The sequence below is a fragment of the Hirundo rustica genome, chromosome Z (genome assembly GCF_015227805.2).
Source record: "Hirundo rustica isolate bHirRus1 chromosome Z, bHirRus1.pri.v3, whole genome shotgun sequence".
NCBI classification, from domain to species: Eukaryota; Metazoa; Chordata; class Aves; order Passeriformes; family Hirundinidae; genus Hirundo; species Hirundo rustica.
In genome coordinates this window covers 58117849-58134340 of record NC_053488.1, presented here as the reverse complement: position 1 = coordinate 58134340, position 16492 = coordinate 58117849, and the positions used below count along the sequence as shown (strand labels likewise).

At 36.7% G+C, this 16492-nt stretch overlaps 1 pseudogene; it reads right to left on the bottom strand.

Moving 5' to 3' along the window:
• The window catches only part of LOC120765808 (coiled-coil domain-containing protein 171-like), a 40148-nt pseudogene that overhangs the window by 5226 nt on the left and 18430 nt on the right, over positions 1-16492 (bottom strand).

The window sequence follows — 16492 nt, the reverse complement described above, 5'->3', positions numbered from 1 at the left end:
CTTCAACCATCTGAAAACAAGTAATCTCATTGCAATAGAACTGCAAAAAGCAAACTGTTTCCGCTTATGTAGCAGAAGACTGTTCCAATTTTGTTATATTGATTAGACTGATCATAAAGTTAGCAGGACAAGAGAGCAGAAAAAATGTGGCAGTACAATAATTTTACATTTACTCCATGTAGTCTCAACTAACTGTTGAAACTATTGTGGTTTTTTTACAGTGGTTAATCACGTTTTGTTTGTTCTAAATTTTCCCTTCAAACAGTATGAAATTGGTCTTTTTGAATGCAAACCTGTGGTATAGACAAAAATCAGTACCACAAAAAAATCAGTACCACAAAGAGGGATTTACAAAGATTGTTTGCAGTTTTCCTTTCCTTGGTTTCACACTGCTGCTTTTCAGAATAGATGTTAACATAGCTAAAATCAAGTTATTTAATTGTGTTGCCTAGGAAAGAGCAGTTGCAAATTAACCCATATCACATCTTTTCTCATCAGAAAGAGTCTCCAAAATGTCTTGGTGCTGTGGTTCTGGTCCTAAAGGAGAATTCTTGCAGATTATAAGTCTTTAATTGAAATGTGCTAGCCACAGACTGACTAAGGCAATTCTAGAGGATGTGCCTGCAAACAACTCCACTGCTTTCGTGGAGTTGACACTTTTTGACAAGTGTCCCTAAAGTGATTCCTAATGGCTTACTTCACTCAAGACTGCAGGATTGCCCTTAATGACAGACTGTGAGCCATTGGTGCTCACAGTTTGTATATGTGCTGAGTTACCAAGTCTACCTGAAGCTGCCCAGTCAATGAGAATTTTACAATTCTGCCCCACCAGTGAGCTCTGCAGCATGTACTGTACTATGCTAGTTATACCACAAGCACTTCATGCAAATATGAAACGCAAATTTTTGTATTTGTGATTCTCTTCTGGAAAGAAAGAGGGAACAGGCTGCCCTGCAGATGCTTCAGCAACCATTTTGAGGTAAAAAAAGAATGGGAGTTGGGATGTGATTAAAAAAAGGAAAAGAGACAGCATCCACTACCAAATTAGAAAAGTAGGATTTAAAAGCTGATGGCCACAATGCCTCCTGTGAAAAGATGGGACCTTTTGTGCAGCTCTAAAATAAGTCATCACTGTACTGGGGAAGCATTTGTAATTATACCCTTTGATGGAAAAGTTCATCTCTGCTAATGAAGCTTCATGGGAATCTCAAGGCATTACATATTACATATTTTCATATTTTAGTGTTGAAACACAGTAATGCACACATAATTTATATCTTTCTTGTATTGAAATGCATGTATGCATGCACAAGAATTTCCAGCTTAGAATCTGCCTTTCTTGAATGCTTGATTTTGTGACCCCAGTCCTGCAATTATATACTGCATTAGAACAAAAAATCTACAATAAATTGGAAGGAATTACTGCAGAAACATACACACTATAAGCAATACTTAGCTTGTCTGAGTTCCTTGCACTTTACTTGATCACCTGCTCTCTCTCTAATTCAGACAGTGACTCACAATGAAAGAAATATTTACTCACTCTGCCTTTTGTTCTCTCATTGGGAAAAAATTTCTGTCTTAGCACTAATGTATTCTGCGTAACTATAAAGACTAAGGGATAGTTTCTGTAGAAGACATCAAACTTAAAACCAGTAAGGAGGCATTGCACTGAATCTATGTTCAGAGCTGAAAACATTGCACAACTTCAGTTAATTTCTCTTTTTTTCCACTCATTTTTTTGTCTTAACAAAATCAGTATTTTGAAATATGCAAGTTATTAAACCTACATGATCAAAATAGCTTCTATATTTAAGCATTTTAAATAGCAGTTTCTTTTAAATGAACAATGTTCAAAACCCCACAGTTAATTCTAGAACTGTGGGTTGAAAACTATCTGATACTAACCACGAAGGAGCATGAAAATCTTGTCATTTTGTTTGGTTGGTTTTGTTTGTTTCCGGGAATCTTACTTGATTTTGTTTATTTGTTTGTTTGAATTAGTCTTGTGTATATTAAGGGGGAAAAAGAGTGGAGGATAGAGGGATATTAATTTTAAGGTATATATACGTTTGTCCATGTTTGTATGCCCACCAGTTATTTAATGCTGTAACTGCAAAATTAAACATTGCCATCATCCCTGAAATACCATGTGCAAGAGTATACACGGAAATTGTCTTTCAGCTGTTGACTGCAATAGTTTTGAAGCATCTGCTCTCCACGTGCTCAGAGCAGTCTATCTGCCTGTTCTAGCTCAGATGCAAAAAATGAAAGAAAATTAAAAAGAAAAAATTAAACAGGATTGATTTTAGACTCTAACCTGGAATGCTATAGCCTCTGGCCTGTGCCTCATTGCTTCCTCTGGAAGGGTCTCCAGCTGCAGGCTGGGGAGCAGTGTGGCTGCTGCAGCACCTGATGCCATGGCCTGGTCTCTGACCTAAACAGAAAAAATCCCCAGCATCAGTGGTAATTCTCCTTCAGTCACACCTACTGGGATGAACTGGGTCCCCTTGAGCCTATTGAGTGGACTTACATTGATTGCTGGACCTAACATCCATGAATAAAGTAAGATTGAATTTTCATTGCAAATAAATCTCTAATTCACAGTGCTGGGAGAGAATGCTACAAAAAAACCCAAAAAACAAAACAACAAAACCAAACCAAACAAACAAAAAAAAATCACCTTTCCCTGGTCTGAAAAGACAATAGCCAAGGATATGGCATTATGTAGTACTGTAAAAACACAGCACTTGCTGCATGACATCCACTTGCAAAGTTTGAAAGAAGCCGGTATGAAGAACGGTGGTGGCACAAAGGAAATTTTCTATCAGCAGTTTGCTGCAGGTGGAACACACAGTTTAGGCTCTGTCACTTTCCGTGAACATTAAAGGAAAGAGACTTGAAAAAGATATCTGAAAATTAAAGTAACAAATTTTTGGGGAGTGCAGAAACTAAAATAAGGAAGAGATTCCCATGTTGCTAGGAATTAAAGATGTAGTAAGGGAAATTGACACTCCAAGGTAATGAAAACACCTTTTTTTTTTTTTTTTTTTTTTTTTTTTTTTTTTTTTTTCTTTTTTTTCTTTTTTTTTCCCCCTAACTCTGTGCTGCTCTGGATTAAAAACAGTTGTAAAACCATCTGCATTAGAGCAATAGTTGAAAATAGTCCTTTCTCCTAAATAATTAATATATACAGCTTTGTTGGACCTTCAAATACCCCTATACCAGGGCACAATTGTACAAGTCAGAGAGAAAACTTGGGATTATTATTAAATTTAAAATATGCTTTAAAAAAATACCATGGAAGTTTCTGACCACAGATTATGACTTCTTGCCTTTTCCTATTTATGATGTTCCAGATATTAAAGTAGCACACACAAAGCCAAATATTTTACAGCCACCAAGTATGACCTCTCCTTACCCACTAGAGGGTTAACTCCACAGCAATTGCCAATTTTTTTTGTGTGTTCCATTAGTCTTCGCTTGGCAATCAGAAACAACACTTAGTGAGGGAATGAAGGTGAATTTTGCCATAAGTTCTACATTTCAAACAAGTTGTTTCTGTACTACAAACTTGCATTTTATTTCACTGTGGTTTTTTAAGATGAAAGGAATTGAGGGGGGAATCTTCAGCTCTAAGGAAAGGAAGTTTCTTTGCAACAACTTCTCTCCTCCCCTGAGAATAAGCAGTTCTGGCAGGCTTTGGCCTGTTTGGAAACAAATATCAGAGGGAACACTGCAAATTCTTACCGCATTCAGTGTGGCGTCCACAGCTTTCATATGATTAATGATCAACTCTTTGTCTCTATTATAAAAGAAAAAAAAAAACCAAAACAAAACAAGAACAATGGAGTAACTTTATAGAACTAAAGCTCTACCAACATGGAAATTAATTTTCTGCTACTTAATGGCTGTCATGTCTTGTCATGTCTTATAATTGTTGATAACTCAATTAGGATTTTCTCTTTTTCATATCTCCGATGCAAACCCTAAAAATAGTTCATGTACCACTATTTAAGGCATTTCCGTATGAAAGATGTTTTCATTGAAGATGAGCAATTAAAATATATGTAATTATTGGCCTATCAATGAACAACTATCATGGTTTGGTTATAGAGGTCATAAAAAGACTCTAGCAGGATGGTATTATATTCTTGTACTGGAAAACACTGACAGATTCTGTTTATTTCATCTGCTTTGCTTATATGTTCCAAAGGGAGTAAAAAACCCTATTTGTTTTGAAGAACTGCTGGAAGAAGGAAGGGAAGGGTAGTTTTCTTTGTTGATATTTAGCTGCTATACACAGGCAAAAAATGCCAGTTTTAAAGCCACTTCACATTAAAATAACGTTTTCTGGATATATGTATGGCCACAAGGAATGTCCAAAATAGATTGGAGCAGGATGAAAAGGGCAAGCTTTCTAGAGCAAATCCTTCTGCAGGTCACACCTGCATTGATCAAATCATACCAAATAGCATTTAGCATTTTATTCAGCTTGTTAAACATTTCATTGAGGACTATACAAATTGTGTCATTTCCCCAGCGCTTAAAGCTTCTCTACCTGATCCCAGGTATGACGAGAAATTTTAATTAACTAAAATTTTTTCAGACCCTAGCCACGGAACAACAATATTCATAATACATACATCATACTATGATAAATATTAGAAAATAAAGTCTGCAAAGATTTATTTTTTTATCTGCTATATGACTGTAAGGATAGGCTAGCAATAAGCTCCTTCAAGTCAAGGGGGCTTCTTTTGACTACCAGTCTTTTCAAGACCAGTGCCTGAGCCTTTCCTTCCACTCCAGGTTATGATGTAAATGGTGTGGGGATTAGGTCTAAATCCAAAACTCTCTGAAATCAACTGGAAGATCGATCTTGCCCCAGAGGAAAGGCTAGGTCCAAAATGGGTTTCAGTCCCTTTGGCAGCTAAGACCTGTCCCCTAGCTGATGGTTCTGTATTTACTCTAAATTAATTGTATATGTCTATAAAGATGGTGTGGAAACACAGACAACAAACAAACATTTCTTGAATAAACAGAATATTGAGGATCTGCCAAAGAGATGTCAGATCAGTAAGAAAGCACAGGTATTTTGTTTGCCAGTTATTTCAGTGCCCAGAATTTGGAGCACTATTATGGAGTAACTGTATGTATAAAATGTATGACCTACTATTTTGAACTAACAATTTTGGTTTTAGAAGACTATCCCTGAATTTAAAAAAAAGAGACAGATGTGCTTTTCTCTTCTAGCCTTACACTGCCAGGTCTAAAACACTAACCATGGAAGTAGGAATTTAAATTTTTGTTCATTTTAATCGACATCCCCCAGGTCCCAGGGCTCACTTTGCTGCCTGTTGGAGGGCATGTTCTGCCTCCTGGAGAGTCTCCCTCAGCCACTGCTGGTCCTGCTCCATGTCTATCAACAGTCTCTTCTGGTGATTCAGAACTTCATCTCTTCTCCTCAGCTCCTCCTTTGCATTAGAGAGGCTCTGCCAGCAGACAGAGAACAGAGTTACTCATCAGCCCAAATAAACTCACTTTATGCATTGGGTACTGACCAGCGTGGAAGACAAATTGATTGTGAAGTAGATTTGGACCGCTGTATACAAAGGTTTGATGAATTTCCTAGCAAAAATATTACTGGCTCAGAACCCCCAAACCCCTCTCCCCCCTCCCCAGTTTTTAGTATATTTGCTATGTACAAATGTGTTTTAGAAAAAAAAATTGTTGTAGGCAAAAAAAATCCAAAACAAATCCTCATTGAAGACTTATTTTTTAAAAATAAAACAACCATAGCTTAAAAAAAAAAAAAAAGCCTTTGAAGCATTTTCTCAGTAGTCTAAAAATCCAGCACACTAAGTACTGTGTGTGTGTATTTACTCCTGTTATTTTATTCACACAAGGACTGCACTATTTGGCTTACTTAATGAAAGGTAAAATTTGGGAGACTGTTCCAGAAGAATAATCTTACCATTGGAGATACATTTGAGTCTTGGCTTCTGTATGTGTCTGCACCTGGATGCAATTCCAGTTTATTACTTAATTTCTAAAGCCATTTCTCGTATTCTTGTAAAAGCAATCTTGCCTCACGCTCACGCTGCAAAGCATTATCTAATTCCTCATTTATATTGTCTTGGGTGATTATTTTCTGGAAAGTGAAATAAGTTGTATCTGATTCAGTAACTATATCCTGTGGTTTCCCTACCTGGTTTTCTCAGTTCCACTTGCAAATATACCAAATTCTAAAACAAATGCATACTTAGGGTTAGTATTGAGGTTTTTTTGACACAATGATCATTGAACAATAAAAGGGCAGACCAATTAATTACTGTGTTACTTATAAAGAACATTAATGTAAAGTCTTGGCATTTATTATTCTATACAAATTAGCACCTTAGAATGCAAAACATCAATATTTAGAAGAAAAAATATGCAGATCCATGTTCAAAATTTTAGTGGATAACTTATTAACCCTTATAGACCCTTATTAACCGTTTTAGTGGATAAGTTATTAATGTTTGTGGACTGTTTTTCTCCTCCAAAAACTGTTCCAGAAAGAAGAAATAATTCTTCAAGGAAAGTCATCATGTATTTCAACCACAATCTAAAATGTGATAATTTTCACCTAACTGTTCCAAAACACTATGGGAATAAAACCTGTTAAGAACAAAACTGAAGACGATTAGATATTTTTGAGTTTAAAAAAAAACCAAACAAACCAGAACCAAAAAAACCCCAACAAAACCGAAACCATTTTACTAGCTAGGAAGAGGAAGGATGATGGGTGAGACATCATCTAGCAGATATTCTCTGCTTGGAAGTGTTTGGATTGGGACACACTGACAGGTTCTACCAACTAGGCTTCAGGTTAGGGAACCCACAGTGTTTCAGTAAGTCAGCCAGCAACAGCAAAAGACTCCAGGGAATTTTGTGCACTTGTACTAACAAGAATGTAGGAAAAGGCTTTTTTTCCCCCTGCCATAAAGTTACTTCTTCACAGACACAGAACCACTAAAATTTCTATTTTATTTATTATAACATTCATCTACATCCATACAGAGTTTAAACTGCTATATTTATATTTCATTAACATCTCATGGACTTTCCTACTGAACACTCTCATTACAGTTGACTTTACTCTCTTGCAGTGAAATCTTCTTTTAGGATACATAAATCACATTAACATTTCCAACAAATCTGAGAACCTGGATCGCTGAAGACCAAACTGTAATTTATACAGGATACCTCCTTCTACAGATCAAGAGGAGACTCCAGTTGAAAAGGGTTATTTCTAAATACGTCTGACTTCTAGCTTAGTGATATTTACAAGGCAAGTTTTCAGAAAAAAATCTGTTAAAAGTAAATAATTTTTAAGCATGTTTTCCAAAAGGACACAAATCAAAAAATGCATAGAAAAGTGAATCTTTTTCAAGCAAGAGAGTCTCCAAATCAAATAAACTTACATGCTGAAGTGCATTTAGTTGCTCTTGCAGTCTGTGGGCTTTTTCAGCATCTTTTTGCATCTCATTGAAAGTCCATTTGAACTCTGCAAGCTGCAGATGCATTGAGCAGCACTCTACCTCTGCTGTATGAAGCCTTCGTGATAATTCAAGCACTTCTTGCTGCAAGATTGCTATGGTTCTCTGTCAGCAAACAAAAGCAAGTTGATAGGCTATAAAATCTGCCATTTTAACAATAAAATAAATCATATTTAAGACCCAAGAAAATTAAGACAAAGCTATCATTTTTTCCTCCATCTCTGAAAGACATACAAAAGGGCAAAATTTTGAACCTGTGACATACCAAGGGTTACTGTAAATTCTGTTCACGAGGAAGTATTATTTTCTCTTAAATTCTACTGTAAAAGATTATGAGAGAAAGAGTTTATCTCTTCATTTTGGTTAAAGGTAAGAAGGTTATCTTTACAGAAAAAAAAAAAAAAAGGCATGGTAAACACGAGAAAATAGAAAACAATAATAAAAAGCAACCTTAACTTTTTCATCAAGCCAAAAGCAAATTTATTCTTATAAGCTAATACAGTTTTGATAGAACTTGAAAAAAAAAACCCAAAAAACTTTTACTTGGCTACACTAAACCTCCTCCAAAAATTCTTTGTCAATAAAAGAAAAGATCTATTCACACCCTAATGTGTGATTGATCAACTTCTCACTGTCTCTATAGTGGTACTTCATTGTCATGGACTCATCACTAGCCCGAAACAAAGGTGCTACCAAGGGAGCTTCACTGTTACTGTAAACCTTCTGTTTCCGTGCAGGAGGACTGTAAATCTGCTTACTGTGCTGGGCAGTTTGTCATAAAATCCAACTTCCAGGGCCTGGGCATTTATTCTGCAGAGTCCACAAGCCAGTCTCTGCATCAGGGAGTCCCTTTCCAGGTAAGCTCTGCACCCACAAGGATTCCCTCGAGCTGACTCCATCAGTACGCTTAGATTGTCCATCAGTTTTGCAAAGGAGTTCCTGGCTACACTGATAAGTGAGTGTCCAGAAAGCCAGGAGTTTGGATCTTTAAGAAAGAACAACAACAAAAAGGAAACATCAAGCAGGTTATTAGTTCTGGTTTCTGGTAATGTCCAGGTTTTTTAATTTATACGGGATGGAACATGTAAACATTCTGAAACACAGTTCAAACTTTGCTTTTTATGGATATGAATCCAAATTATTGAAAACAGCTTGATCAAAGAGAAAGTGCCTGAAGCTGAATCCATACACATTTGATTGAGTGGTGACTTTTATACCAATTTAGTTTTTATCCCTTTGGAAAATGCATCACCTTGTCTTTGTCCTGCTACTTCCCTTTGTTCATATAGATTATCCCTCTTCTAAAATCCTTTTTTCTGTGACAAAAATGTCTAAAACTCTAAAACTACTGGTTAATAAAGAACCAGGTTTGCCAGCAATGCAGATGAACCAAGGGAACTTGGATCAGTTCTCACTGCAAATGAACTCCAGAAACACTCCCCAGCCTTCTGCTTCCATGGCTCTATATACTGAAAGGATAAAATATCCTACCAGCCATTAAAGAAAATTAATCTGCTCCAACAGTACAGAGATGTGAGCATTCAGAGAATGTCAGATGAGGGTTATTATTTTACCCTGCAATAAAATTACTCCTTCAGGAAAACAGCCCCACTAAAATTTGTATTGACTAGCTCAGGATACAACCTCATCATAACGTTCAGAAATCTCTCTTCAGAGCTATGACCTAGAATAATTTAGATAAAATTGTAAAAATGGAAATTATGCAACCACCCTGACTTTTTTTTTTTTTTTTAATATATTTCTGCTGCAACAATATACTGTCAAAATTACCTGGTTTGCTGAGAACATCTTGCAGCTCAGAGACTGAAGTGATTATTGCAGTGTAGAGGTTAAAGCTAGTCAACCAGTCAAGTGCTTCAACACAGTCAACTCCTTCTTCTTCAAAAGCTGTGAAGCAGAATTGCAGCTAGCAAAATAACTGAATCACACTGCTATCTCCAGCTGTTTCAGAAATTAACCAAAAATAAGCACATAAGCCAGAAATTAATCAGGACAATTTAGACCATATTAAGCATGCTTCCAGAACTACTAAAAAACCAAAACAAAGTGGATGAATCTTCTAATTTGATTTTTGATACCCTTTATCCTTGAAGGGGGAAGCATAAACTGATCTGGCAACAGAAAGGAACAAATAGACATAATCTCTAAAGGAAATCTTGAAATTCTATGCTAATATTACCCCTTAATCTGAAAGAAATATTTGTGGGTTTTAGTAGGAAATAAATATTAAAAATTATTAAAAAGAAGAGGAAATACTTAAAAAAAAAAAAAAAAAAAAAAAAAAAAGGTGTGTCCTGGGGTGACTGTGTATCCCCCAATTGTCTGTTGGGTGCAAAGGGGAGGGAAGTGCTGTTTGTTTTTCCCCAGGAAAACTCTGCTCCTTGGAGTGACCTTGAAGTGGGGGAGTTGAAACACTGCAAGACGAAAGATCTGTTGTTTTTTTTCCCTGGCAGTAGTTAGTTAGTTTAGTGCTAGCGTAGTTAGACGCTGTAGAATAGCTGAAGCTTTTTTTGCTTTTTTTTTGCTCTTCTTTTTTTCCCTTCTTTTTTTGCTTTTTTTGCCCTCTCCTCGGAACTGTTCCAACCTCTCCAGACTAAGGACCTGGGGGAAGCACCGGGGGCCTCCACAGGGGACCCACCCCACCAAGACCAGCCCTGCACATCTCCTTTTCTCCCAGCGCCAGCAGAGACGGAGCGGCGGAGCACAGTGATGACCCTCAAGAGGAGACTTTCTTTAAGTTTGTTATCCCTCCGTAAGCAGCACAAAGCTCTTGTCATCGGGTATCGTGCTGGGAGTGCTTTGCCTGTTTAATAGACAGGTTTTTTCCACTTCACTCTGAGGAAGTCTTTTCCTGAACCGGTTGGAGGAGGGGAGGGGGGCCCCGTAGGAGGGTTTCTCCCAAAATCTGCCTGAAACCACCACAAGGTGATGGTTAATCGTTTAGGAACATTGTGAGACTTTTACCACAGAGAAAACGCTGTAGCACCTAGTTCAGAAATCTGTAACACAAATGTCGAGGAAATCAGACAGTGTTGAGTTCATGTGTAAAATTGCAATTTTATTTGCAATGCTTAGCAGACTATGCTTGTCCTCTTAAGAGTGAAATATGTTTGTCAAGAAACAGAAAAACATTTAAATCCATAAATAATATTTGTCAAAAAATGTGTCTTTATGTCTCAACAATAAAAATAATATTGCTCTGTGTTATTCCCTAACCATGTAATTTGACATAACACTTTAAAAACATTTCACTTACGTGACCCATGATGCCTGCCTTTGGATTCTCCCACACAAACTTGAATTCCAGTGCTTCCTCTTGAGCCATCTGTCCAGACGAAGAGGGAACAAGTTTTTTGAGCCAGAGCTCTAAGCCTGTTAGCAGCCAGAACTGCAATCACAGCCCTTTGAAACACATAAGCCAGGTGTTTGGCTGTTCTCTGCCTCAGCCTTGCTTATCTTGATTGTTTTCCACATTAGTAGGGAGAGCATAAAGCAGGCTTCTGATCTACTGGTTCAGTAGTGCATGGAGGTTCACCTGGTCCTGGAGAAGGTCTCTTTGGAAAGTCATAGCACACACACGGCCATAGAGAGGACACAGGGCCCCTGACAGCAGTGCACAGGCTGCCAGCAGAGATGAGCGCGCCTTGTGAACATCCGATAATGTATTTCTCATAGAATTGTTCTTGTGGGTCAGTTTCTCGCAGATTTGTTCAAGGCCATACAGTTTTTGCCTGGTTTTCTGTACCATTTCTTCACATTCCTATGACAGAAACAAACCAAACAAAAATGGAAGAAATATTAACTAGATGGTTTTTACCTAGACAAGAGCTAAAAGAAAATTGTTAGTTTTGTCGTTCAAATGATGCATTAAAGGAGCAAAAATGGATGGTAATGATGGTGTGAAAGTATCTCTTCTATTAGAGAGAAGAGCTACAATTACAGAATCAGATCTACCACACAAAATCAGTCATATGAGGGAAATTTGCATGATCATCAACTTGAAATGGATTCCTGATTTCTGACAACAATCCACCAATACCATGAGAGCTCACAGAAGGTCCAACACCACTTCCCTGCCTACAATACTGTTTTATGAATTGACTTAGCAATAGCAATAACATCCTCCAATTTCAGAGAGAAACTTGGCTACCAAGCACAGAGCCAGTGTGAGAGGAAAAAAGCAAGGAAGTCTGGAACATGAAACTGGACAGATCAAATTTTTCAGCATGCAAAGACTTCCAGTCCTGAAATCTGCATAAAATACACCATTATTCTGATGAAGTAAGTTGCAGTAACAAGGGACATCTATTTCCTTTAGTCATAATGCTTTTAATTGAAACAGGTGTGATAGTAAAGACAGTAAATGGTGGTTGTGGAATAACAGGGAACATTTTGGATTGCAAATACTTCATCTAACAAGCAGTGACAATTTTACACTTTTAAACCACTTCTCACTGCAGTATCAGGAAAACAGATTGACTTAACACTGTTGAAATCTACCACTTCTTAGAGTCAGTACTTACATGAATGAATTAATCCCCAGATGGCACCATATTATTGTTGCTGTATACAGTCTTTGCAAATGATGATGCTGAAAAAGTAGCTGCTGCCCCCAATAATTTTTAAAATAGGTAAATTTGATCTTACAGCTTTAACATTCTCAGGAAAAAAAAATACGACCAACTGTTGATGAAATCAAGCTTCTGAACTGGGGCTGTAGACCAAATTCTCTTCAGAATTCTTCAACAAAGTAATTTATTTCTTATTTTAAGTGATGGTAATACTAGCACAGTGATGGGTTAGTTTGTTGTCTTTTTTTTTTTTTTTTACTTCAAAAATATAATAGAATTCCCAAATACCTAGAACTGCTAAGGGGCTTAAACTACTGAAATAATCTATTAAATATAAGAAAAAAAAATATTAGAAGTTCATGACACCATACCTGTGCTCTTGTACGAAATTCTGCAAGGAGATTTGAGTACTGCAGCTCAAAGTATTGCTTTTCTTTCTGCGAGCAATGCTCCTGTGCTTTTAACTGTTAATACATTTTCTCTAAAGCATCCTCCTGGTTCCGCTGAAGGTCGTTCACAGTGTCAGTCTTGTGCTTGCAAATATATTCTAGGTGAGATATCTGTGTGACAAGCATTTAAGAAGAAAGTATTGTTCACCTTTTCATTTTAAGTTAAGCACAGACTATTCTAGCATAAAATCTAAACTGTAATTTCTTCAATATTTTTATTAAAATTAAGTAAAAGGCTTTCATAGGAGATTAATTATTTGGTCCTCAAAACAAAACTGAAATATATTTTGAAACAAAGTATTTTATTTTGTTTTGTTTTTCCATCCTTATACCACCTTAGAGATATTTGCCATCTTCTTTGTAGGAAACCTGGGCCAAACACTTCATATATATTCTTTTAAACAACTGTATTAAATGTTAGTAAAATAGTAAGTTAGTAATCCAGGTATATCCTTTAGAAGTTTGTGATGATTGCAAACAATAATTTTAAAACAGCCTTTAATTTTTGTTTGTTTTGTGTTTCATGATTTGTTTGGTTTTGGGTTGTTGGGTTTTTTTGGTTTTTTTTTAAAGCCAAGACATTCCAGATTATTATTAAGTTTTGAAACAATTTCAGGGAATTCTAGCATAGAGAATGTTTCCTTGCAAGTATCTCATAAGTTTATAATGTGTTTTCAACAAGCATAAAGGGATTCACTCTTGTGTTTAACACTGCAGCTCCCATGCAAACTAAATGGAGGGATGAACCAAGTCAACAATAATCTCCAAATGCAAACATCTGCACTTTATTACTAGAAAATATCAGCAAGATACTTCCAGATAGTTTACACAGAAAATGTAGGAAAAAAAGTTTCGTGGAACACAGTCTAAAATCCCAGACAAGCTGCTAAGTACGTGAGAAGAGCCCTAGAGACCTCACAGTCAGTCTCAATAACAATTCTTAATTAAAAAACAAGCAACAACAAGCAACAAGCCCCACAAACATTGCCAACAATATTCACCTCCTTCCCCTTCCCTTTCCCCTTCCACTTCCTTTCCTTCTCTACAACTTCAAAAGAGAAATAAGCCAGAACACAAAGTGAAACCCTAAAGAGCGGCATATCTTAGTCTCTGGAACCAGTTGACTTATTTCAGAAGGGTTTTTTTCCTTCCTAAAACCACAAGATTTTCTGGGGAGAAAGGCCACCTAAGCTCACTTGCATTAAAATCACTCAGAAAAGTACAGCTCTTCCTTCACACAAATACTGACATATTTTATAACAGGTATTTTTATTGTATTTCTGGAAAAAAGTGTCATGATCCAAAAGTTACAATTAAACAAAAAAACCCCACACTGGCATTCTTTCAAATAGTACATCTGAATCATAAACACATAATTTAAAGGTGGTACTCCTGGAGAAAATGTATTTTGCCTCTGGATTGTGGTAAAATAAAGACTTGCTTTATGACTGCAAATTACTACATTCTGTGAATTTCTTAGTCAGTAAGATGAATTTATTATCTCTTAATTAGGTCCCTATGGCTAGTATCAGGTAGTCCTTTCAGAATGTCCTGCACAGAAAGAGAAGCTGAAGACTTGACGCACACTCCAGTCACATCTAAATGCCCATGGTCACGGCATCAAACTGAGCAGTGGACAAGCGACAGTTAATGCTATTCATTTGTTAACTTCCAAATCCTTTCAAGGGGGGATGAATATCAATCCTTTTTATGAGACTGCAGTATAACAGATGTCACTGAGCTCAGCAGAGGCAGCTGGTGCGTGCGGACACTCACCTTCTCGTTAGCCTTGTGGAAGTTCATGGTCAGGGCTTCAACATTCTCACTCAAGAGTACACAAAAGTCTGCCCAACGTAACCCTTCCACGGGAATATCTGGCCGTTTGGCAAGCACATGGCTGTCTGCCATTCTCTGGTATAAGTCTAGAAGGACTCCCTCTGGAACACAGAGAAAAATTAATTGCTGTATCTGGGCAATGTTAAAATCAAAGGAGATGTATTGTATGTTTAGTAGCAGTGCTGCACACAGCTGAAAACAAGCCCACAAAGTTCATTCACACAGCTTTACAAAATTCCTCAATTCATTTCTAATGATTGCAGTCATAATATTACAGCAGAATAAGAAAACAGATTTCATAAAATTTGCCTAATTAGACAGAGTATGTAAATAAAATAAGTGAATAAATCTCAGTCTTGTAGGGGCCATAACCATGACCTGGCTCATTTAAAAATTTCCATGGTCTTAGTGGATGCAATTCATTCACCCATGTTAATACTTTCAAGTGCATTCAAGCTGTGACCCAACAGCTGCACAGCACAAGGAAAATTGTCCCGTTGGTTTGGCAGCAAAACACACTCTAAATTATTTTAAAAATTTGTCTTGTGTGGATTATATATGATTAAATAACTGCCCAAAATAGGTCTTCAGCTCCATCAGTCAAACTCCACAAGCCATGCCTTATTCATTTGCAGTGAATTTAAACAGTGGCACAATAAATTGATTCAGGCTGTAAATAAATTTTGGCAACAGCAGCATGCAATCTTGTCCTGCATTCTTGTCATATATAACATATATTTTACTAAGGCATACAAATAAAAAGGAAAACTCTTACCGCAGCAACAGCTAGCAAGCACTTAAGGTTTCTAGTAGAATATTTCCAACCTGTCATTTTGTTTTGTAGTTATAAATAGCAATCATTACTATCTGTAGTTAGGGCAGACAGTTCCTTTTCTTTATTTTTTTCAGGCTAACTAAAAATGTCTTTTAATACATTAATGCTTGCCTGGAAGAAGCTGTTATTCTCCCAGACAGAAAAAAGAAGGTTCTCATTTTATTTTTCTGAAGCTTATTAATTACAGATCTGCTCAATTACTCACTGGGTAGTGAGTAACACTAAGATGAATTGTAGAATAACTTCATCAACTGAACAAGAAACACTCACAAATCTGAAGACCTTCTGATGCAGGTCTCTGCTTCTGTCAGCAGGGAACAGACCATATTTACTTTCCATGCTCAGAGCGCTGAGAGAGAGGAGAAGTTTCCCAGCCACTACCAAAAAATGTTTATACTGCTGGAGGTAGAAATAGAGCAAATGTTAACACACAATGATAGGATAGATTTTCTAGATATACTAAGATCTTTCCTTTGTGCCTGCTGCTATTTAAAAAAAAAAAAAAAAAGGACAAAATTGTTATTCAAAGTGTAGTTGGGTAAAGACAGTAGAAAGGCCCAAAGTGGTCATATAAGAGGAGAAAGACTTCAGAAAAAAATCCAGTGAAATATATCCAATGTGCCAAATCCACAGCAAAACAAGAAAAACCCAAAGCAACAAAAACCCCCCTTTGATTTGCCACTTTCAAACAAACAATTTTCAAGCAATTTTTACTGACAAGTATTTGCATTTAAACTAAAATGGTGTATGAAATAGAAATAAACATTTCTAAAATAGTACCTGATGAAACTTGACAAAAAATTTGGGTGGAAAGACAGAACATTCTTCACATGAAATCATACTCCATAGCTACAAAATGCCTTCTTGATTGGGAATGACAGATCACCCTATCCATGCTTTTTAAATTACAGTTTTCTGGAAACAACTCTTCCATTAAATAGGTGTGTATCACTTAAAAAACATTTTCAAATTAGCTTCTCCAAGGCACAGATTACATTTATTAATGTTTTAAATTTTTGAAAAAGTAACATAATAACAAATAGGGTAGGAAAATGGCAGAGTTCTTCCACACCTCAGCACAGCAAATGTAGGAAATCCTCAGCAGTGTAAATATTTTGCCAGTATGTTCAAAAAGCCTAAACAATGTGCACCACGGGCTTTTTTTCCTTACCACTGGGCCTTCATGCAGGCTGAAGCTGGTTGCAGCACTCATTAATCTCCCAGAGGGTCCTTCAG